This window comes from Trichosurus vulpecula, chromosome 1, assembly GCF_011100635.1.
Source record: "Trichosurus vulpecula isolate mTriVul1 chromosome 1, mTriVul1.pri, whole genome shotgun sequence".
Taxonomy (NCBI): domain Eukaryota; kingdom Metazoa; phylum Chordata; class Mammalia; order Diprotodontia; family Phalangeridae; genus Trichosurus; species Trichosurus vulpecula.
Window position 1 is genome coordinate 325464185 of NC_050573.1, and position 26241 is coordinate 325490425.

Below are 26241 nucleotides of genomic sequence, written 5' to 3' on the forward strand. Positions count from 1 at the left end.
GACCTCCGTGTCTTTGTTTTAGTCACAACTAAACTCTCATCTTCTCTAGGAAGTCTTCTTCACCGCTTCTTAATTCTAGAGCATTCCCTCTTTTAATTATTTCCTGTTTATGTGTATATAACTTTCTTGGTATTTATTTAGTTTCATGTTGTTTCCCCCTTTAAATTGTAAGCTACTTGAGGAAAGGGGCTGTCTTTCGCCTTTTTTTGTATCCTCACTGATTAATTAGCACAGTCCCTGGCACATAATAAGCCCTTAAAAGGCATATTAGTTGAGTGAATAAAATATTTTGAGTAGTGAAAATAATCTACAGAATTTATATTTGGCATGGAGAAATTCTACTTTAGTTATTTTATGAAAAGATGCCAGGAATTCAAACCTCCTAATAAATTCTCTATATTGGACAATTATTCTATAAGTTAACTATTAATGTATTAATTTAGAAAGATGTTCTAAAAACCTCATAGTGAATCAATCTATAGAGAAATTATAGGATAACAGGAACAAAAGTCTCACAGGATGACAATCGTGTCAGGCGGAAGGCATACTCACAGCAATGAAATCATGGATCTTTCAGAGTATCAAAAAAGTCCTCAGAACTAGGGAAAATATAATGTCTGGGGTCCAGCTTATGTCCCCCTTTATATAGAAAGACTGTAATTGTCCAGAATACCATATCAACTTTGTTCTGAATATGTTGAAGTGACTCATATTGAGTAGGGCCCTTTAAGCTGATGCAAAGAAACAAATATCTGATTCTGGTAACACTGCTAACTCAAAAATATTCAGTCGCAAGAACAAAGGATGAACAATAGCAACATTCAGTTTCCCTAAGAGCTGCATGTAGTCTTTTGTGAAAACCTTTAATTATACAGTTGGAGACCCTAAATACAAAAAGATAGCTTGTAACTGGAATTCACTAATATATTTCAGCATTCATTAATGCATTTCTGAAAAGACTGTAATTTGTATTTAAGTAGATCATATGCAGAGTCAAAATGGCAGAGCATAGGCAGCAACTTCCCCAGCTCTCCTCAAAACCCCTCTGAACATCTTTAAATAATTCCATAAAGAATTCCTGGAGCAGCAGAATCCATAAAAAGGATGGGGTGAAATAATATTCCAGCCAAAGACAACATAGAAGTCAGTAGGAAAGGTTTGTTGCACCTGCGTGAGAGTAGAGCACAGTCCAGTATAGGCCACTCCAGCACATACCCAGCCCCAGCAAACTAGGAGCAGGCCTTGGGAGTCACTGAATCAGCAGCAGCAGCTGCTTCTGAAGGTCTCAACCCAGGGATGGTAAGGGGGTCAAACAACTGGTCAGAAGGATATTACAGGGGTCTGTGTGCTAGCAGTGAGGCAATACGCCATCGTTCTGCCCGTACTCAGATCTGGGTAGCAGTCCTGGGTGGCAATCCCATGGTGAGGTTGAGAATCAGAACACTAGAGCTTGAAGCTACAGTGAAATGGGGAGTCTCATCAGAGTTCCAGGGCAGAAAAAAGTTCTCGTGGTCACTCACAGATCTGAACACAAGCCAGAAGAATCGTAAACACCTCTCCTTAGATCAGACCACCTTGGGAGAACTGAAAACTTACAGGACCCTAGAAGTATCTGGAAACAGCTGCACAAAACCCTGGGAGCAGATCCCTACTTTAACAAAGAGTTAAAATTCAAGAAATAGGCTGGGAAAATGTGTAAAGAACAGAAAAAAAAATCCTGACCATCGAAAATTACTATGGTAACAAGGAAGATTATAACATACACTCAATACTGAAGAAGATAACACCTTAAAAAAGACACTAGTCCAAATAGTAAAAGAGGCACAAAAAACAAGCAAGGAGAAGAATACCTTGAAAAGCAGAATTGGCCAAATGGAAAAAGAGGCACAAAAATTTACTGAAGGAAAAAAAAACCTCTTTAAAAGGAATTTGCCAAGTGGAAAAAGAGGTACAAAATTTCACTGAAGAAAATAATTCTTATCTGGACATAGACTTCTGACAATTAGTTTACCTGATTTCATTCAAAACTTACTTCAAAAGCAGTATTTTAGGAGACCTTTTTGCTCTTCCGAAGATGATGTCTTTTTCAGATTGCCTTTCATCTACTTTATATAATAATTTATTCATTCAAATCTAAGTTCTTTGAGGTATGGAATGTTATTTTTTACCTGTCTTTCTAACCCCAGTATGTAACTCTAGTTTACCCAATATATCAAAATCTCTTTCCTTAAAATAGCTTTTATTGATGTCTTTTTTTAACATTATTATAAGTTCTCCTAGTATAATTCTCCCTCTATTTTCTAGAGAGTCATCCCATATAACCAATAATATTTTAAAGACAAAAGTATTTTAAAGGGGAAATCATTACTAACTAATAAATAAAAAAATCTGAAAACATGCAATATACCATACTTCTGCATCTGTTATCTATTCAAAGGGGTGAAATGGGCATATTTTTTCATCTCTTCTTTCAAGCTGTTTTTATCTTTATAATTTTGTACAATTCACTTATGATTTTTTATCACTGCTTTTTCCATTTACATTGTTGTAGGCATTGTGCATAGTGTTTCATTTTGTTTTTTGGTCTGTGCTTACTTCACTCTGTATCAGTTCATGTTCATGTTTCCATGCTTCTTTGTATACACATTCTAATTTCTTATACCTCAATGATATTCCATTACACTCATTTCCCACAATTTTAGTCATTTCCTAGTTGATGGACTATCTAATTTGTTTCTATTTCTTTGCTATCAAAAAAAAGCACTGCTATAAATATGTTGTTACTTATGGAAACTTTCTTCTTATCAATGAATTTCTTAGGATATAAGCCTAGTAGTAATTTTATTTGCATAATTCCAAATATTCTCCTAAATGTTTATACTGATTCACAGATTCAGCAACATTGCAGCTCTCAACTGGACTGCAACCGGTCTCTAACTTGTGGGTGACCAGTGCCAAACAAAGCAGGTCAGAGACAGGAAAGTCAGGAATCAAAAAGGAGTTTAATTTCAAAATGATGAAAATGCTTGCAAGCGTAAGTTCATCTTCCTGAAGAGGAAGGCTTATGATTTATGGCAAGGGGAGGGCTTTTATACATGAAAACCACAAAGAAGGCAGGGCCCAAAACATCCTTGAGTAAACAATTCCCAAGGTTGGCATTTCTTGGGATAATACAGGCATTCTTGGCTCCTGTGGGAACAGTCTCTAAGTTATTAAAATCAGTAAGTCTTGTGATTGTCTCAAGTTATTAGGGTTGTTAAGCCTTGTGATCATTCAGTAGAGTACAAAGACAGAGTTAGTGTGGCATGAACAGGAGAGAAGCACCTGGTTCAGTTTTCTTAGCAGTTATGAGGATAGAAATTCAGGAATTGTTAGCATGTCAGGAGATTTTGATTGATTTATCACTTTCTGCTTCAGTATGTCAGCTGCAGGACCAGCTCCCCTGAGATCCCCTGGGAAATGGGGATCAAGGGAACACAAAATTGCATGATTTTACCAAAGGGTGAGATCATCCAGGGGGTGAGCAAAAAGGATTGTTGTTATGCCAAGCTAAGGGCACAGCCTGCTTACCACACCTTAGCTCTGGGAAACAGGCTGTCTCCTAATATCTTGACACATTAGTATGTTTATCGTTCCATAAAAAATATTGAAAGACACTCCCACCTCACTCCTTTGTATAGATAAGAGATGCATAAATGTGGTCTATTGTATATATTTTCAGATTTTTTATTTCCTGATTAGTTATTATGATTTCCCTTTTTAAAATACATTTTGTCTTTAAATGCTTCAACTTTGACTATTGCTGTCTTTTGTCATTGTTATCAATTAAGAAGGTATAAGGTAAAACTTCTGGTTTCTTTGATTTGCATGTATCATTAGTCATTTGGTGCATTCTTTCATATGGTTCTTAATATTATTCAATTTTTTTGAGAACAGTTAATTCATAACCTTTGACCACTCTTTTATGAAGGAATGGTTTTTGTCTACATGCCTACATACATACATATATACATGTTTGTTAATATGGATACATACATGTTAATCGTATATCTTTGATGCCAAACCTTCACTAGTGTAAGAACAATGCTACTTGCCACTACTATGGATGTGTACAACCAATAATAAGACCAACAACAAGAGCACACAGGAGGGCTGCTAGCATATGTTTTTGATCTGCTCTTCTAAGGAAAGCAACTTTAAGGGGTTAACAATCTCACTTTAATTAAACATACATACATCATTTACTTAGTTCAGGGGAAAAAGTCATCACCCTGAACTTCAGAGTAAATACAAAAAGAAACTACAAACAGATCAACAGACAGGCTTTGTCTGATCAAAGAGAAGCAGCAACATTTGGATTTTCAAAGCTGGGGGCTCTTAACAATGGCTACTCAAAGTCTCATCTGGTCAAATCACATGACACTCTTCAGTGAGTGAGAGCCCCAAAACAAAATGCCAACCTCAGATCTTATATACCGTTCTCAGGGTCAGAGAGCATCACAACCAAGGGAATCAAAACCATATGATGCTTTTTCAGATTCAGAGGGCATTACAATCATGCCACTCAAACCCATGTGAACTAGGCTTTCTTGTTTTTTAAGCAAGTCAAAGACTTTTGATTCAACCAAAGAAACAACAGACAGCAAAAAGTCCACTTTTCTTGCCATTGCATTTGAAAGGCAAGACTCATCCAAGGCACTTGATTACCTTAGAATTCCAAAAAACAAAACCAAAAACTCCCACCCTAATAACCATAACATTTCCAACCCTTCCAGGATCCTTGGCTTTACACAATCTTAATGGCCATGGATCCTGGAACAAATTGAGGCATTATACATTGAGATCTCATCAGGGAACTAAAGAATAACATTTACAACATAACAAAACATATCATTCAGCATCATTCCCCAAAATACTTGTTTACAATACAAATGCCATCGAACCCTAGGTCACAGAAAGTTACAATCTTCTTTAGTAAATACAGTTTCCAAGTAAAGTATTTCATGAAGGTGTGTCCTTCTCCCCACACTGCCTTTGCAGGTATCCTCAGGCACCTGCATGCTTTAATTAGTAAAGTTCCAACACAAACAAAAAAGTCCAAATAAAGTTCTCTTGGGGATCTGTTCTCCCCACACTGTTCCAGCCCCCTGCTTCCAAGTCCTGAGGGATGGCAGGACAACAAAGTCAACAGGGTGGGGTCCTGGGGGTCCACAACACTTCCCCCCACCCACTATAGAAAACTTCACTCTCCCCCTGGGTCTCAAACCATCCCAGGAGAAGGCAACAAAAAAGCACCCTCAGTACCTTACTGCAAAGTTGACATAAATCCCCCCATTTGATTGCTTCCCTTCTTCTCCTATGTATATTAACTTCATTTATATAAAAACTTTTCAATTTCATGCAAGGTTATCAATTTTGTAATTTCCACTATCCCTTGTTTGGTTAAGAATATGTCCCCAATACAAAGTTATAAAAGGTATATTATCTTCTTCTCTTATAAATTTTTATAATATCATCTTTAAAATTTAAGTTATATGTTCATTCAAATATATTGTGGAATATAATGTAAGTTATTGATCTCAATCTAATTTCTGCATACTGCTTTCCAGTTTTCCCTACAGGCTACATGCATATCTCATTCTAGGCTCTCCATGCCACAGTTCTTCCCTAATCTATAATCTGTTGCCTCTGAGTTTATGTAGAGCTCTCTTCCTCAAGCCCATTAGAACTCCAAAAACACAGTTTTCATTTTATCTCAAGAAGGTCTTAAAAATCCATGCCACTCTTCTTTTTGTGGTTCATTCCATTGGTGATAATTCCTCTTTGCAACATGACTAATGTGAAAATGTGTTTAATTTGAATATATATGTAGAGCCTATATCAGATTGCATGCTGTCTTGGGGCTGGGGGATAGTTGGGGGTTGGGGAGATAATTTGAAAGTCAAAAGCTTGTGGAACTGAATGTTGTAAACAAAAAATAAATAAATAATTTTTAAAAAGAAACAAAAATGTCTATGAGGCTGGATCTTAGCAACTCAAAGGTACAATTTATATGTACAAGATACCAAAAAGAATGTATTCATCCTTTATGGAAATAGGCAGATAAATTAATATTTCAAAGTTAAATTTGAAGATTGAAGTTCTGCTTTTCTGGAGTAAGTAAGGTTTTGGATTGGAGAAGAAGAGAGGAATGTAGAATATAGGTATATAAATGGATCATATTTCCTGAATATTTTTAAATTTACTTCTAGCATGAAATAGCTATTCTATAAAAATGTCCCCTCTACTGAGGCTTTCCAATAGGACATTCAATCAGACTTAACATTATGATCTGAGATGTAATACCTGAAATGCAATATTGGTGTTAAAAATCATGTAGATTTTTTAATGCTGGATGACTGAATGTGATACAAAATGACCTTGGTCGCTGTGCAAGTAGAAAATGTGTCATTCTACAGAAGTCTAGTCATTAGGTAGAGTAATTTTTATAACAATGTGAATCTCATTTTGTAATTTGTGAATATATTGCAAGGTTATTTTAAATGTCCTAAAAGATGTATATATATATGAATATATATTAGCATAATTTGTGTACATATTATATACCAATCAATGACATACCAAGGAATATATACTCCTTGAAGGCTGGAGCTGTTTTCCTTCTTTTTTTATTTTTCAGTATCCCCAGTAATCAGCATATGCATACACAAACACAAATACACATATACAAAGTTTACTCCATTGGAATTAATTCAGTTTATCTGAAGAATTAGTGGAAATTACATTTCACTGCCACTGGGCTTTGTTAAAAATAACATAAACCTCTCTTTCATGCAGAGAAATATATGTATCACAAAAGGCAGAATTATATTGGCCATACAAATGGGATGCACAGTCCCCTGTGAACATTTTCAGGGAGAGACATTATACATTTGGGAATGAAAGAAGAGAAGCAAACTAATTGTATTGAATGTTGATAATTGGCTTACAGCTCTGCTTCAATATGATTTCTACAGACACATTTGGATTTTTTTATGCTCATGTGCATAATCGTGAAATGCAACAGAAACACTTTAATCTTCACACTGGCACCATTTACAAACCCTATGGATTCACCTGCTGTGATAATGTTTCCCTGTGGATTATTAGAAATGACTTTAGCATGTAGTGAGTGTGATAAATTCCTTAGCTGAAATGGTAGAATTTGTCCTTTGACAAACTTTCACTGGTGTTATTCTTTGTACTTCATTTTGATATAAAGTAAGATATTGCTATTCTATCACAAATAGTTCAAAATCCCCTGTGAAATATATTTTCCTTTCTTAAACAGGTCATATTAAAAGGCTCAGAAATTCATAAACTTTTGAAATACAGCTGAATCCTAAGATGAGATGCAAAAACAAAAATTCAATTTGAACTGCTTAGTGAAATAATGTGTCCACAGTACTGCAGGAATACTTAGACAGTTCATACTTTACCCTTATTATTACCTGCCCCATAAGTACACACACACATACACACACACTTTTATTTCAAGATGCTAAAACATCTTAATAAAGTGACTATGATGGCAGCATAAAAAAGATTTTATTAAAAGGTTTCATACATTGCAGAGTAGAATAAAAGATCATCATGATAATTTTCTTGAGTCGGCAAATCTTCACAAAACAGTTTGAGATTGGAGCTCAGTCAGCTGTAGCACATTTTCTACACTTTGCCACTACTGAAGAATTGTTTCATATTGCAAAACATAAGCTAAAAGCAACAAATAATAGTATTAGAATTGTGACATGGTAATTTAAGCACAAACACAATCAATTCAATTGTTTGCAGTTTATCTCTGCTGTAATAATCTTTAAGCATATATTACTTTCCTTCAGTTATTCTATTGGATAAATGTAACTCTGTTGTCATATGCCACAATTTGGAAGCTCCCTGCCCCCCCCCCAGTTTTTTTCTGTTAATGAAATTAAGAGAAGAGATATAGTTTCCTCAGCCAATCTGGGATCTCATCATTCCAATGGTGAAAATCATAAAACTTCCACACTTTATACCATTTGACTTTTATCTGTCTCTTTCTGTAAGTTGTTCTTTAGTGTACACCCAACTTGCTCTCTATAGAGGCCACATTCTATGTCACTTGACACTCTGTAAAACAAGACAAAAAGCCTGTGCGTTAATTTTCCCTCACTCCTACTACATGAAAGATCTACTTCACCTAGGCAGTGAGTGTATAGAACACTGCTCCTAGAGTCAGGAAAACTAAGTTCAAATCTCACCCTAAATATTTATGAGGTGTGCAATTTTGTTCAAGTCGCTTAAATCTACTTGGTTTCCTCAATTGCAAAATGGAGATAATAATAGCACCTAATTCTCAGGGTTGTTTTGGGAATAAAATGAGATACTTGTAAAGTTCCTTTTCTTGGCACATAGTAGGTATTTCATAAATATTTTTCTTTCCTTTTTTTTAATATCATACATCTCTTTAATAATAGAGATGTATTTTCCACCATTCCTCATGTGTAGTTCTTTGTTAATGGCTGTTTGCAGCTCATTCACACCAAGTTAGTAACTTTTCACTGGTTTTTAGTGTGACCTACCACCTTAATTTCATCTAGACTATTTTATTGAATGCTGTACAAATATGTAGCATCATGGGAAGATCATTGGCATTAAAGATGAAACTATCATTGAGAAAGAAATTTAACCATTTCCTAAATGAAATATTTCCTACACTTGTTAAATCTTATTCCTAGAAAATTTTCTTTCTTTTTAATAAGATTTTATTTTTCCCAATAAAGGTAAAAATGATTTTTAACATTTTTTTTAATTTTGAGTTAAAAATTCTCTCACTCTCTCTTTTCCCTTCTTCCTCTCTGAGACAGTAAGCATTTTGATATCAGTAAATACATGCAATTATGCAAAACATATTTCAATATTAATCATGTTTTCAAAGAAGACAGAAACAAAAAAAATGAAATTAAAGAACTAGCAAGTTGTACATATTCTTGATTTATATTCAGAGGAAAATAGTGAGGTTAAGAAAAGCCATTCCTACCCCAAAGAATAATATCAAATGGTCACAAGCCTCAAAAGAGTTTTTGGTAGAACTTAAAAGGGAATTCAGAATCAAGTAAGAGAGATTGAAGAAAAATTAGGGGAAAAGTAAAAACAATCCAAAAAATTATGGAAAACGGTGACCAATTAGAAAAAGTGGTCCAAAATTTGATGGAAGAACATAACTCCTTGAAAACTAGAATTGGGCAAGAAAATTGAATGGCTTTTTAAGACACCAATACATAATAAAATTAGAAAAAAACAGAAGAGAATCCAAAACATCTCATTAGAAAAACAACTGAACTGGAGAACAGGTTGAGGAGAGACAGTATAAGAATTGTTTGGCTACCTAAAACTTACAATCCAAAAAATAACTTTGATGCAATGTTATAAGAAATTACTAAGGAAAATTGCACTGAAATTCTAAAACAAGAGGGTAAGATAGAAACAGAAAAAAAAATCACTGTTCACTACTTGAAAGAGATCCCAGGAGGAGAATTTACAGGAATGCCATAGCCAAATTTTAAAACTCCCAGGTTGAAGAGAAAGTATTACAAGCTATAAGAGGGGCAAAAAGTACTCTGAGATAAAATCAGGATTTTACAAGACCTAGTATCTTCTACATTAAAAGACTGTAGGTCTTGAAACATTATATTTTGAAGAGCAAAATAGCTGGGGTTGTGACCAAGAATAACTTATCCAGCAAAAGTGAGTGAAATCCTGAATGTAAAGAAAAATGATCATTTGACAAACTGAAAGACTTTCAGGTTTTTGTGACAAAAAGACCATAACTGAATGGAAAATTCAATATAAAAGATCCAGAAGATATATAAGGAAAACATTAAAGACTAGTTCTAAGGGATACATTAAGGTTAAATTGTTTACTTCTTATATATGAAAATGTTATCAGTATTCTTGAAACTGTCATCTACTGCTAGGGTAATTTGAAAGAAAGGTTGAAGCTGAGTTATTCTAAAAAAAATTGGGTAGGAAAAGGTAAAAAGTAGCAGTTATCTCATAAAAATGGGATGTTAAAGAAAGAACTGATAAAAAGTGTTAACAAAAGAATCCCCAGGCCCATAAAGGGAACTAAAATGAAACAGAGGTGGGTATACCAACTAAATGCATTTATTGCCTGAGAGAAAGATTTGTAGAACATCCTACAAAAGAGAGGAGAGGTAGAGAGGTCCTCATCTGCTCAAAGGGGAGTGGAAAAGGGGATGAGGTAGTATAATTTCTTTGTTTTATATATTTAATTTATGTAATAAAACAAGCAATTCCATAACAGTATAATAAAAAAGATAGTTGTACATGAAACTATACATCTACTATGCACAAGTTGCTATTCCTTTCAAATATACAACAAAACTGTCATGTAAATTTCATTTTTTCTCCCCCTCCCCAGATGGCTACCATTACACACACACACACACACACACACACACACACACATATGCACACGTATGCATATATGCATAAGTATACATATATGTATATATGCCCACACATATATTTATACACATACTTCTCTGTTTTATTCTTTGCTTAATTCTTAATTAATTCCTTAATTCTTACCCCCTATCAAGAATCTATTTTGCATTGAGACATTGTTCTGCATATCTTCCATTACAGTGAATATTTGATAAACATACTTCTCTGTTTTAATCTTTGCTTAATATTTACAGTCAAGGACATGAATAAAGATTCTCAGATAAAGAATTACAAATGACTAATCACCATATGAAGGATTACTCCAAACCATGACGAAAAACAGAAATACAAATCTAAATAAGTCTGAGGTCTCACCTTATGCCCAGAAAATTAGCAAATATGATCATAGATGGTACTAGATAAAGCTGGAAGGGTTACAAAAAATAAATGCTCCAATATCCTATTGTAGAAGCTGTGATTTTATCTAACCAGCAATTTGGAAGTATTGGAAAGTAGTTTAGGATCATTCAAAGGAAGTGATTAAAATACCTATGTTCTTTGACCTGGAGCTCTGAGTGCTAGAAATATCGCCCCCAGATGCCAATGTTAAAAGTAAAACTTCATAGAAACAAAGATATTTACAGCAGAAATATTTTTGTAATAGCAACTTGGAGGCAACATAGGTGCCCATCAAATGGGGAGTGGCTAAACTAATCATGGCAGATGATTGTAATGAAAAATTAGTATGCTGTAAGAAACTCTGAATTTATTGAATGCAGAAAAGCATAAGTAAACATATGAACTAATGGAAAATTAAGTAGAATGCTGAAAAAGTACAATTAGAATTGTAATAGCAATAATATAGCAACAAAATAGTTGTAATTCAATGCTATGAAATTATTGTGTCCAAGCTTGGCCCCAGAGAAGAGTTATGTGAATATACTTTCCTCCCTACTCTGTAGAGTTAGGTGGTTATAAGAGTTAAACTTTAAATATAAGGTTAGACTTGGTTGATATGTTGGGGAGTTTTGCTTTAACTTTTTTGTCCTCCATATTTTGAAATTCCCTACTTATAAATGATACCTTTTTTGTAGGACAATGGGGTGTATATGCTGAGAATGTCAATGATTTAAAAACAGATGTCAATAAATTATCTTCAAAATATATGTAGTTAGAGGGTAGTCATGAAAACGTTAAATCTTTCATGAAATCTTTTAAAAAAGATTTGTACATATGGCTGAGAGACATATTATTGGAGTTCAGCATTGAAAAGCAGAATTTTCTTTATCCTGTCACATATTCTGCTATACGTCCTTGATAACAGTAACAAGAAAAGCACTGTGGGAAATTATATTCTCTTTACCTTTTCATCATTTCTTTCAAGTCAGAATGTAGTCTGATCTAGACACATTTGTAAAAAAACACTAACTTCTTTTCTTATATCCTTATAAAATGGGACACTTCTCTGTTCATGTTGTTGTTGGCCCATAGATATAATTTAGGCAGGAAATTTCAAGCAAAGTTTTGAGTTGGACAATGATCCCTTCGATTGCCTCCTCTCTAGGGATCATGACCCTTTCACCCTCTATGTAGTTTTGTGGGAGATCAAAAAATATACTGGAGTTGCTAAAAACTGAATACATAGATGAAGAAGTACATACATTGGGAAGACATCTGGCTAGAGTAGATGCATGGAGGGGCAATTCATTTCTAACATACAGGGTCACCAATATATTCTGGTTATGTTTTTGTAATATATTAGCTCAGTCTGAACCCTACCAGTCTCACATGGTATACAAACTCTGCCAAGTCTCTGTAATGATCTCCTTTGGATATGGCTAAATAGTACTCTCATGGACCCATGTTTGATTAAGTTTGCAGCCAGGCATAGCACTGTTGGGGAAAAATTGCGGAGTTTCTGTTTCTAGATTCTCAATTCAGGTGGGTTATTGTAATGTCCTTAAAATCTCTTCAAGAAATTTTCTTGTCTTCTACTTCTCCTATTACCCAGTTCATTATTTTCCTCATAGTCAAAACAGTTAAATACACACACAGATACACACACACATACACATATTATTTGTGTGGGCATACAAATATATACACAAACATAGACCTCTATATGTACATATACACACATATATGCAATTATATCTACATATTAGAATGTCTTATATTTGCACATTTTGTTTTTGTTTTTTGGGAGTTTTGCAAAGCATTTTTTTATCTATTACTCTATTTTACTTAAATTCCTGAATGAGAGGAGCAGACGTAGATAAATTTCTTAAATGTACAAAAGATCTTCCTTTGGTATCAGTGATAAATATGTTTCCAAACTATTCCCTAAGAATGATACAAAGCCTTGAGCTGCTAGCAGATAGAAGCAGTTTCCAGTTTATGGAAACTGTTTAAAATTATGATTAACAAAGACAGACATAATAAGAGTCCAATTTCAGCAGGAAAACTGCCCTCATGTTCAGAGACAGCTTGGTGTCACAGTGGATAAGATTTTTTATATGGAGTCAAGAAGACCTGAATTCAAATCTGGCCTGAAACACTTATCTGTGTGATCCTGGGAAAGTTACTTAACCTCTATTTTCTCATTTGTAAAATGAGAATATTAATAGCATCTACCCCCCACAGTTATCATGAGGATGAAATGTCTATCTATCTATCTATCTCTCTATCTATCCATCTATCTATGTAATGTGTTGAAAACCTTAAAACATTATATATTATTGTCATTGTCACCACCACTACCACCATTACCACCACCACCAGCACCACCACCACCATCATCATTATCACCTTGCTTTCTCTGAAATACAACAGCTTTAGTTTCAGACACTTCTGACAAAATATATTCTTTCATTAGAAGAAAAAGCCTTCAAGACAATTAGGTAACCCTAAAATTCTACTTCTGTAAGGGTCATACATAGGTATGATATCATTTTGATTTTCATGAGCCAAGATGCAGACTAGTATATGAATTTTTTCAAGATACCATCTCTTTGGGTATTTGCTTCAAGTGTAAAACAATGCATTTAGATTTTGCAATTCTAATTTTCAATGATAAATAAAATAGATATCATATTTGCAAAAGACATACTGCAGATTAATTGGTTTATTATTCCTCATTAGCACATGCATAGTTCATTTCTCCAAAATTTAGTCATTGTTAGAGGCAGCTAGAGTTGTGGACTCAGGACAAAATTTATTAGAAGTCCAACATCTGCTAAAGGACAATAATAAAAGACAGGATTAGACAACAATGAAACCATAACTTGCGAAGATGAGCCAAACCAGAAGTAAACAAGTGTAAAAATCAGATAAATGTGAATTTCTATTGTTAGTAGTACCCAAGAACAAACATTGGAATGCACAGTCTGGCAGGAAAAAAAGAGAAAAACAGTATATAAGACTGGAAGTCAGGCACATAAGGGACAAAGTAGTGAAACGAAATAAAGAGAACATATGCTATTATCATGAAATTTGATCTGTAATATGGTTGATTTCTTGTTCATAGGTTTTAGATTTTCTAGGTTTATAGGAAAGGTCGGGGACAAATACTAGGAAAACTCCCCTGTGGGAGGGAAAAGGTTGCAAAAGCCTCATTGATAAGTTTAATGAGGCAGAGGATCAACAATAATGCGGGTTAACAAACTTTGGCATATCTTATGAAAAACATTTGTATCATTTCTTAACTTACTTGTCCTCTATTTTGACGCACAAAACACATATGTATACTGGTTTTTATTCATTTCTATCCTTTATTTGAGACATTATTTAATAAGAGATACTAGATAAATTACATACTTAAACCAGACTTCTGAGCAGTAGTCCAAATCAACTTCCTTTCTATGGTTTGTGGCCAATATTTAATGTTTTTTTTGTTCCCTTTGCACCTGAATTTGGTGGCTTACTGTTAACATCCCTCATTTTATTATTTTTTTCCCCTTGCTTTTCCCCCTCACCTTTCTCTTTCCACTTTAGGCATTTTTGCATATGGGACTAAAAGACATTTGAGAAGTCTATTTGTAGCTAAATTTTCTGTGCTACCTTCTAACTCCCACTACTGCATTCTGAATATAGTCACACACTCACAATGTCAACATGCCTGGATAAGGAGTTAATATTGATCCCCACTTAACAAAATAATCCAACAGTTTGAGAAGTGTATCTTTACATAAAATAAGAAATTGGCTATTCATATAATTGCTATAGCCAGCTGTGACAAATCAAATAGCTTAATCCCATGATGCATGATGATACATTATGACCCAGCACAGTTCTGTTCTAACATGTCATATTCGATTGTCTTTTTAAATGACTAATGCTTAGGGTTAAAAGTTGATACAAGTGGGCAACTGCCCATGGATTTTTTTATTTTCAACATCTACTGTATTGACAAGGGAATGAAGCTCACCCCATGTAGTTGAAGCAACAAAATATTAGACCAGAACCTGATGATGATTTTTAATGAACTCTTTAAACTGGTTTCTGTTTATTCAATTCTCAACCATAAACATCAGTCTATTTTCCATTTTAGCCATAGTCATACCTAAGCCATTACAATTTTGACTATCAGTAAAGATCCTTCATTAATTTTATGTAAGTTATTTCTTAGGTTTGATGCTTATCTCTGTTAGTAGTTATTCCTAGGGTATTGCATTGAAGGGCTGGCTTAAACTTATGCATGTATGCTACTTAAAGTAAGTAAAATACACATTGACTAAATTGGACATACTTTTTTTTACAAGAGATCAAAATAATTTCTGATTCTAACTCCTTGCTCAAAGGAATCAGAATATGTGTGTGTGTGTGTGTGTGTGTGTGTGTGTGTGTGTGTGTGTGCGTATGTGCGTAGTTCAGTAGATTAGACCCATAGAGGATATGAAAGGTGAGGGAATTCTGCCCATTATAAATGTATGAAGAGATACGGTTTACAGAAGAACTAATGTCTATTATAATGACTAAGAATATGAACTTGATTCAAAATTACATTCTAGTGTTTAGGATAATCAAGAAAATTTTAATTAAATACCTAATATTTGTAAAGCACTCTGATCTGCTCTGGAGGAGAAATAAAGTTAAGTAAGAAATAGTTCCTGCTTCAGAAAAGCATACAATTTAGTAGGAGAATTAAGTAATATATGCATCAATAGTTTGATATAAAATATAAATGTAGAAGAAAGCTACTTGAAAGGTGAGTATGAGAGTTCTGAGGGAGGAGAAAACACATAGAATCAAAAATCCAAAACTGGGACAGATCTTAGAGTCTATCTAGTTCATCCCCTTAAGTCAACAGATGAATATACTAAGCCCCAGGAAGATGAGGTTGAGCAGTTAGGAGGCATAGATCAGTAAGACTGAGATAGAATTTGGCCTCAGATACTTAATAGCTGTATGAGCCTGGAAAAGCCACTTGATTTCTTACATCCTGAGTTTCCTCCTCTGTAAAAAAAAAATGGGGATAATAATAGCATCTCCCTTTTAGGCATATCGTAAGGACTGATGGAGATAATAGATGCACAGTACTTTACATCCCTTAAAGCAGGGCTGTCCAACCTTAGGCTTTTATTGAAACAATAGACAATATATTTTGATTTGCCATTTTAGTGAGAGCTTTGCAGTAGCTCAGCTTCATTTACTAAAGCATTTATGTAAACTTCTATGCTTGTAGGTGGGCCACATAAATCCCACTGAGGTCCACATGCAGCCCACAGGCTGCATTTTGGACAGCCCTGCCTTAAAGCATTGTAGCATTGTATAAAAACAGTGATTATTATTATTTCCCAAGGTCACAGAGTCTCTATGTATCAGAGTCAGGGTTACCTTTAGGCTAGAGGACCAGGGGAGATTCATAGATGATGGAAGGTTGGAGTAGGGCCTTGAAGGATGGCTAGGAGGTCAACAGATAGTAACAGAAGGTAAGTATTACAGGGGAGAATGGTGGTGTCTCCCTCCATTAGAATGTAAGCTTTTTTACATCATGGTCTGTTTTTGTACTCACTACTACTCCTACACCTACTCTTCTTCCTTCTCCTCCTCCTCCTCATCTTCCTCCTTCTCCTGCTACTACTACTACTACTACTACTACTACTACTACTACTACTACTACTATTACTACTATGTCCAGACCTTTACACAGGTAAGTGGCACATAATAAACAATAAATGCTTGTTGACTGGCCAAGTTATGGAAGTAAAAATGTGTGATTCATGCTTCCGATATGAGAGTCAGTCTAGTTTAATTGGGTCATAGAGGTTATGAGAAAGGCATTATGGAATAAACACATGCTAGAGTCTGCAATATATGAATAAGAATATATTTCAATGTTTCAAAATATCTCTGATTTCTCTAGTTTGGATACTTTTTCTACCAACTTAGCTCCCAATCCCAGAGCATTCTTTTTTTTTAATTTTGTTTGCTTATGAAAATCTTTTGGCTAGGCTATTTCCTAGATAGAAAGGAAGGACAGAAGGAAAGAAGGAAGGAAGGAAGGAAGGAAGGAAGGAAGGAGCAGAGAAGAGAGGGCTGGAGGAAGGAAAATGAGCATTTATTGAGCCCCTATTATGTGCCAGACACAGTGTTAAGAAGTTACCAAATATTATCTCATGTGATCCTCATAGCAACCCCAGGAAGTATGTGTTATTATTGTCCCCATTTTATGGTTGAGGAAACTGAGGCAAACAGAATTTAAGTGATTTTATCAGACTCACACAGCTAATATGTGTCTGAGGTCAGTTTCTCTGAAATATAATCTCTGGCCAAACTTGAATTCATGGCCACTTGGTTAATCTTGCTAGCCTCTGTGTTCTATGCTTACAGCCTAGTAGAACTTAGGGTGACCCACACACACCAAGATTATTCATCTGAATAGGACTTTAGTGAAGACTTTAGGATAATAGCATGTGGAAACTATAATGTCATTCATTCATTATAGTAAGCACTGGTCAGACACTTACCAGCATATAATAACACATTTCAGTAATGGAATAGGTATGAGTGCCACAAATTAAGAGGATATGGGGAATTAGAAAAGGGCACATAGAAGAACACTAATAAAACCTAAATACACTCAACTGATTGAATAACACAAAAAGTAGTTTCACATGAACACTCATAATTCTTGGTTTTGAACTGTTAATTCAGAATTCCTGAAAGCTAGAGTCTAAAGAGTGTATTCACACAATGTTAGTGCTGGAAGGGGTCTTGCCACTCGACTTTCATGATTCTGGGGGAGAAAGTGAGGCTGACATATTCATACAGCTCTGCCTCACTTATATCCAATTCACACAAAAGTCAAGACATCATCTGATAATGTCATTGGTCCTCTTTGAGGATAAAGGACAAACGACAACAACCATAACAACAAAACAATATCAACAGCAGGGATTCTGTATGAAGTCTCTACAAAGAAAGACTTCCAGAGCAGGTGTTGTGAGTGAAACCTACTCACACATGTTTCTTACATGTGTGCATCAGTACTGTTATAGTCTAAATTTAAGCTTACTCCTTTTGTGGACCCTGTGTATACTTGTGGAAAGTAATGAACCAGATCTTAGGAGAAAGTTTTGTGTTTGCTGCCTTTACCATGCTCTCTAAGAGTGGTAGTAGCTGCCCCAAGGGGACCCACTCTGTCACTTTTAGCAGAAGTTGGAGAATGCTGATATTTCTCCTTCTTGTTTTTATTCTTCTTTTTGTTTTTCTTCTTCTTCATTTATTTTTATTACTATCTCTTTTCCAAAAGCTGGGGCAATTTACTTTTTGTCCTGTAGAGTTTTCATTTTTGGTTTCTTGAAATATAGCTCTGAAAATACAGGCTTTAAAAAAGTTCAGCTTTTTTTAAATGTAGCTACTTGACTATCCATTTAATCCTAAATCACTATGGCTTTAATTGAATGGACAGTAGTTCCAACCCAAGCTTCTGTGGCTCATTTAGCTTTTAATGACTTAAAAAGTGTGTCAATAGCAATTATTTTCTGTTCTGGAAAGAAACTCTGAAGCACTTCCCCTAAGTTGAACCATCTTTTACATCATCTCTTTGTCTACTAGCCCTTAGTTATTTAACGGGAATTCCCTCAGATGAAGAAACCTGGAAAGGCCCTCAATTTTGAAAGGCCAATGTCACCCACTGCATCCTGGGCCGTCTCCATCTTGACCTTTGTCTTCGCACTGGGCTTCAATGATGCTGGAGGAGATAAGGAGGTTGATGGCTTTGTGCAGCTCTGCTTCATTTGTAAACAATTTGAATGCAAGTCAAGACATCACCCTTCTGATGTCATTGGTCCTCTTTGAGAACAAAGGATGAACAACAAACAAGAAGACATGGAAGGTACCTAGCCATTTTAGTCCACTCATTCTCAGTTTATAAATGAGAAAACTGACACCTAGGGTGGCAAAATTAGAAAAAGGTACTAGCAAGAATGACAGAGGACTGAGGATCTGACTTTCAGAAAGTATGGAGATAAAGGAGAAATTTGAGTTAACTTGAATAGAGTATATTAATGTTCACTTTCTGAAAGTAATTTTTTACATCTATGCTTAATGTGCACAATGATGTCTTTCCTTGAAAAGGGTACATATAGATACCGTATGTTACCCAAGTTCATGAAAGTGGCACTAGAGACAAGATTTGATCCTCTTTGATCCTATTTGATCCTATGCTACTTTACTCCCTGTTCTTATATCTTTCTAACCATCAAGTCTGGAGCTATTTGGTCTCAGCCTGAAGGTTCAAATACTAAGCAAAATTAGGTATCAATTCTGGAACTAGACCAAAACAATATAAGGTGTCTGATTTCAGGAACACATTAAACTGAGTTATTCTTGACCTTGGGCCTGCTTCAATTTTGTTATTTTAATTCCCCAGTATCTAGATTTTTGTTTCAATTCTGGTTTCCCCAGAGTATTTTGCCTAAATCTATGGCTAATATCCTATTTCCTTTAAGGATTATTTTTTTCTCTTGGATTCTTCCCCCTCCCCGCCACCCCATACTGAGCCCTAAAACCAATTGCCATCTTCCCTTGGTACTGACCACCTTTGTGCTTGCATAAACACCACTTGAATATTTGTAAATCAATAGTTCTCATGCCTGGTTGGATTGAAATTTGGACATTTGACTAAAGGGGCCTCATTTACTACTATATTTTTCATCCAAAAATGATATTTCAGCTGTGGATCTAACTTTGGTCTCCTAACCCTCTGTGATTATGTCTCAAAAAGTAATCTGCTATTTAATTTCTTTGGCCAATCACTGGGATAAAAGCATAGCTGACTTCTTAGACACAAAACTAGGAGGAATAGTTAACAAGCTGGATGAAAGAAACAGAATCCAAAAGTACTTACCAGTCTGGAATATTCATTTAAGAAGATAAAATTTAATAGAAATAATAATAAAGCTATATACATGAATTCAAAAACCAACTTTACAAATACATTATAGGAGTGGCCTGGTTAGGGTAAAGTTTATCTGCGGGTAAAAAAGATCCAGAGCTTTTATTGGAGGGCAATCTCAATTTGAATAATGTGAGTCAATGGTATAGTATGTTTAAAAACAAATTGAAAATGAAGTGAACAGAAATAATTTTTAAAGAATTAGTATTTATATTAATTAGTTATTAATTAATTAATTAGTATTTATATTTTAAGCACTTGGTAAGCTCTGGTAAGCTATTTTCTCTGCAAACAAAAAGTGAGAAACTGCTTCCTCTCAAACTTTCAAACTGAGGTGGCAACAAATGTAATAGGGTTCATCTGCAGGATTAATGGTCATGCTCAGGTTTCCTTAGGTTGGAGAAGCAAGGAAAATGACAATGTGGCAATGATTGGGCCTCTGAAGGATAGAATGCTAGGGGACATGATAATTCCCAATAGTCCTTAGTCCAGGCATGTGGCAGGGTAGATGTCAAAGCCAAGTGTTTGTCCATCTTCTTAAACAGAGCAGGACTAGCTGTGTGCATTCAGTAGACAACTTCAAAATTCTGTGATTGTTAAAAATATACTTCATCAGATTCCTTTCATTTTCCTGGTCTCCTAGTTTCAATTTTTCACTGTCTAGTATGCCTCACCTCAGCCCAATATATTATTCACCATTTCCTGAGTCCAGTTTCTGAGACCCAGGGGAAAAAGGAAGAAAAAGAGATTTTTTGTAAGAGGAATTGGTACCATAGAATTTTAAAGAGCATAGAAACTTAAGGTCTAGCCTCATTTTCTAGATAAGGAAAATGAAGGCAGAAAGTGCTCAACTTAACTGAGATCGGAAAAGTAGTATCAGGGTCAAGATTTGATCCACAGTCCTCTGACTCTAAATCAGTGCTCTTTCTACTGTGTCTCCATATAAATGATTAAGGAGTTCAAAGAAAGGAGACAAAATAATAACGTTTGGCTATCACATCACAAGGTTGGCTTATAGTAAGTATGCTTTCCACTAAAATGTCCTAGTCTCTTTTATATGATTTATTGCCTAGCAATTTCTTCCCCACCCTTTATAAATGGATTATGTTTCTGAAATTTGTAAATAGGTTGTTTGAAATTCTGAATGCATTTTCGAAGAGAAACAATGTTGTAAATGGTGTTTGGGTTCTTAGGCTGTTCCATAGGAATCTATGTATAATATATGTAATATATAATGTTAACAGTACTGTAGAACTAGATGATTATTTTTAATGTTACTTATATACATGCCTTTCAGAGTACAGCTTCAAAGATTGGATACACATCTTCTCTTGTCCTTGTAATGGAAGAAGGGACTTTTGAAGGCCTTGTTATAGAAGTAAACCTGGTTGTAAAACCTATGATAATGGTAAAAAGGTCTGTAGAAATAGGTGGATAAGGGAAAAACACGTGTGAGAGCTGCTACATAGAAGAAATAGAATGGCAAAGAGGGGAGTCACTGGGGAAGGGCTTCAAGCAGTCATTCAGGTGAAAATGCTATGTATTAGGTGGTGACTGTACTTATACTCTGGCTCCTCTTTTTTCCATTATATTATTCTCTTATATCTTGATTTCTTCAGTTTCTGAACTCTTTACATAGGTGATTTCATTTCTTACCACATCTTTAACTAATTTCTACCCACCTAGACAATAGCTATCTAGCAGATGGAGGACTGGACTCAGAGTCAGAAAGACCTGGGTTCAACTGCTGTCATTTATGCTTACTAACTTTATGGACCTGGACAAGCCATTAAATTTATCTCAGTTTCACTTTCCTCATCTGTAAAATGCATATATTAATAGCTTTTGTCTTACAGAGTTTTGGGAATCAGTTAAGAAAATAAATGTACACCACTTTGTAAACCCTAAAATTAATATATAAACATTAGTTATTATCATTATTATGTAGTAGTTCTTTTACCTTCCATGATTCCACTGTTGCAAACCACCAATTATTTGTTAAATTTCTATATAGAATACCAAGATAAATCTTCCTCATGTACACATTGATATCATTCTTTTACTTATATAAAGTTGACACCTTAGTCATTCATAATCTGAAATAATCAGACTTTACAGCCTAACATTACCCTTTTTCTCTCCACGTTCTAGTCAATATGGACTACTTGATAGGTATTTTATAGGTAATGTACTCTGCCACATTGGAGCCTTTTGCTCATGCTATTCCCTATGGTTGAAATACACCTGCACTAGCTTCATCTTTTGAAATCCTATTCATCTTTAAAGGCAATCAGCTTCAAAAAGTTGGGGACTTAAATTCCCAGAGGGCATGGCATGACCTGAGGGGTATGAGTTCAACCAACTGGAAGGTAAAAAATAGATTGCATCCCATCTTCTCCAGATTCCCTGAATTTTCACTGAATGTCCCTTATACCTGGAACTCTCACTTTCCTTCATCTCTGTCTTCTGGCTTCCCTCCCTCTTTCAAGATGCAATTGAAATCCTACTAACCATAAGAAGCCTTTCCCAGTACTCCTTAATCTCAGTATTTTCTATTAGAAACTACCTCCAATTTTTCATGCATATATTTTGATTTACATAGTTGTTTGCATATTGTCACCTCCATTAAACTATGAACTCCTTGTGAGCAGGGACTTTTTTTGTCTTTTCTTAGTATCTTTAAAACTTATCAGAGTCCCTCATACATTGTAATTGCTTAATAAATGCTTGTTTACTATCATCTTTTTTTCTTACTATGTTAACTCTTCTATAAAAGACTATTGTATGATATCAAAAGTTTAAAACTGAGTTAAAATAAATAAGAGTAAACATTAGATGATGATTGAGATAAAGAAGAGCAGAGAAAGTATATTTCAAAGGAAAATAGAACAGAAAATTACCAAGAATAATGTAAAAACAATAACAGAACTTCAAAGGAATTGCATCAAAGAAAAAACAAACACAAGGTAAAAATGGAAGATTAAATGCAAGACTAAAGTTCAAGGGTTGTAAATAAAAATGTATAAAATCCATCGGTACTTTTGAAAAGTTTTGCAACCAATATATAGTTTTACCTTGGAACATTTATGTAAACCTCAGCAATTTTAGTTCAGATGAAATTGATTTAAAAAAAGTTTTCTAAGTCTATGGATTCATGATTCATTGCACCTGAATTTCCAACTGACTCAGGGGTAAATGTACTCTGAGCAAAGATTTTTAGATCAAAGTCTTCATTTTATCTTGTTTTCAGAAGATAGAAATTTTAGCAATTACAATTCTTCATGATTTCTGTTCCATTTTTAAGAAGTTGAGGATTCACTTATGCTAGTGTCAAACTGAAACCAAAATAAATCATGAAAATAGTATTGTAATTAGCCCAGTTCCCAGAGAAGCAAGGAATGACTCTGTGTCAGGGTGGTCCTTTAAAGGAATCCAAAATTGTTATTTAAAGTATGATAAAAATACAAGATAAAAATAGAAATTGTAATTGAGAAAATTATATAGAAAGTTTAGCACAGCTAGTCTTAGTTTCTGGCTTCAGCAATGCTATTAGAATGCTTGAGAGGCAGCATGGTTTATTGAGTAGAGAAACTGAGCTTGACATCAGGAAGACTTGCTGCCTCTGAATATATTAGACCTGTGATAATGAGTAGTCCCTTAACCACTCAGTACCACAGGCAACTCTCTAACACTACAAGTTAAAAAGGAATGATCAATCTCCATGGGCTTGAGATAATTTAAACAAGGAGTAGAGAACCTGCAGCCACAAGGCCATGTGTGGCCCTGTAGGTCTTCAAGTGTGGCTGTCTGACTAAATCCAAACTCCACAGAACAAATACCATTAATAAAAGGATTTGTTCTGTGAAGTTTAGATTCACACATGGCCTCAAGGACTCAGATTCCCTACCCTACTTCTCACTGATGAAATTATAGGTTGCAATCACAAAACAAACTAGTAGACGTTAGCTTTGAAGACACAGGTCTTCACCATAAGTTCTGGGTAGTGAATTATTTTATATTTTCTATTTCAATTAAAAATAAATGTCTTGATTTGGATGGGAAAGTATTGGCTTTTGACACTTTGATATTCATTGGACTATTAAAATTATTTCCCTAGGGGGCAGAGAAAATCTCAGAATATTAAAAATAAACAATAACAACAACAAAACAACCTAACTTTGTAGGTACATTTGCTTTATAAGTATATTTTCTTAGCTGCTACCGAGTAAACACAACACATTTGATGAGATGTTGTTTTGTTAATTCAATATCCTAATGGAAAAGTCAATTCTGTCATCTATGTACTGATGAATGGAATGTTTAATTTAGAGAACAGAAGCCATAGGAAGGAAACTATTGATATTTTCAAATATTCCACAGAATCTCAGCATTCATGGAATCTCATACTCCATCTTGTCTAGCATGAACCTAAACAAAAATCTCCTCTACAAACTATTCAAGAGGTAGTGAACAAGAGTTTGCTTGAATATTGCTTCCTGAAGTAGATCTTTGTGTCTTTAGATAACTCTTACTGTTGGAAAAATTTTCTCACTTAAAGGTTTAATTTGGTGCCTTGCATTTCCCGAATGTTGTTCCTTCCCAATTCTGCTTTCTGTGGCAAAGCAATACAAATTTCTTTTCTATTCCATGTGAAAGACCTTTAGATACTTAGAACATTATCTTGCCCCCATTCCAACCCTTCATTTCTACAGGTTAAGCCTTCCTATTTCTTTCAAATGATCCTTACATGGCATGAAATAGAGCCCTTGTGCCATCCCAGTTGACCCTTGTAGAGCGTAACCAGAGAATAAGTGTGTTTCTGTAAACAAACAAACAACAAAACAGAACTTGGCTTCTAGAAATGAACAGAATGCCCCAAATAAGTTCAGACCAGGCAGAGTAAATTGGGACTGTAATAACATTAGTCTTGGTCAGTGTGATTATATTAACTTGGCTTAAATTTATATTAGCTTTTTGGGGGACAACCATATTATATTGATTCCATCTATTGAGTTGAGCACAACTGAAACCCACAGAACTTCTTCAGGTAAACCTTCAAATCTTATCCATGTGAAGTTGGAAATGGTCTGATTGTTTTGTTTGAGATTAGCTTTTTCTTACTGATGTCTTAAGTGAAAGTTCTCAAGGCATATGAATAAGAGCAGATAATGTAAGACCACATCCTCAAAAAAAAATCAATGACTCAAATGGATCATTATCACTGCATGTTTCCTCATTCCAATAAGCTGGGGTTCTTATACTTTGCCTTCCTTCTAACACTGCACATTTATGCCATGGTCAGAAACGGCAATGTGAGCTTAGTGTGGCCTACTTTTAAGGGGAACATGACCAATCAGCATTTTTTACTGATAAAATCAGTGATGGAGGTTGTTCCAGCTTATGAATTTAATGATGTCATACCATTATGTGATTAATGCTAAATAGATCTCGTTATCCTAAATAATACAATCATTTTTTCAAAGTAACCTGGCATGATGATCAAGAATGTTTCGTTATCAGACCTTGGCAATTTTGTTGTTTATCGTATAGAATACTCATGTGCTTAGAATATTCTTTCTGATTAAAATTCAGAATATTATATATGTGCCTCTGTTACATACCTAAAAGCCATACTTCGAACTTACTTCTATTAAAATTCATCTTATATTCACCTAAACATCCTAGTATTTCAAGGTATTTGTAGATACCAAATTTGTCATTTAATCACTTAGTTATGCATCACTTTACCTGCAAATGAAATAGCCATACCATCTAATTGTGAGAGAAAGTGAGAGAGCACACTAAGAAAGCTTTCTCTCTCTCTCCCCCTCCTCTTATGCTACTCCTTATACCCTCTCCATCCCTCCCTCTCAATTTAACAATATTCACAGAAATTTCATTTCCCTGGTCCTACATTATATCTTAGATTCTACATAATCTATCCAAAATAGCTGACGAGGGCACAACAAGCAGGTCTGACAATTCTTTTCTTACTCTGGGATACAGTTCATTTTGGCCTGATGACAAGAATGCATCAAGACTTTCTAGTATGCTATTAGTATCCTCTCATTATTTTGGGTTTTAGTTTCCTAAGTCATTTTTGTTCTTTTCTTTTTTACTCCAGTGTCCATTATCTCTGCGTTGCATTTTCTTTCTCTTTCTGAACCAAATGACTGACTCAACCCTGGTTTCTCAGCCAGTTGTGAATAGTGTCATAGAATCAAATCAATAACTCCTATGACCTTTTAAATGCCCATTACTCTTGTTCCATCTTTTCAGTAACAAACTGTCTCCAAAATATCTGCTCGCTCTAATTTGTATATATCTCCATTCGCTATATGATTATATAGGGA

At 34.8% G+C, this 26241-nt stretch overlaps 1 pseudogene; it reads left to right on the forward strand.

Annotated features, from left to right (window-relative positions):
- The first annotated feature begins 1296 nt into the window (after positions 1-1296).
- Positions 1297-26241, forward strand: part of LOC118837856 — a 33862-nt pseudogene continuing 8917 nt past the window's right edge.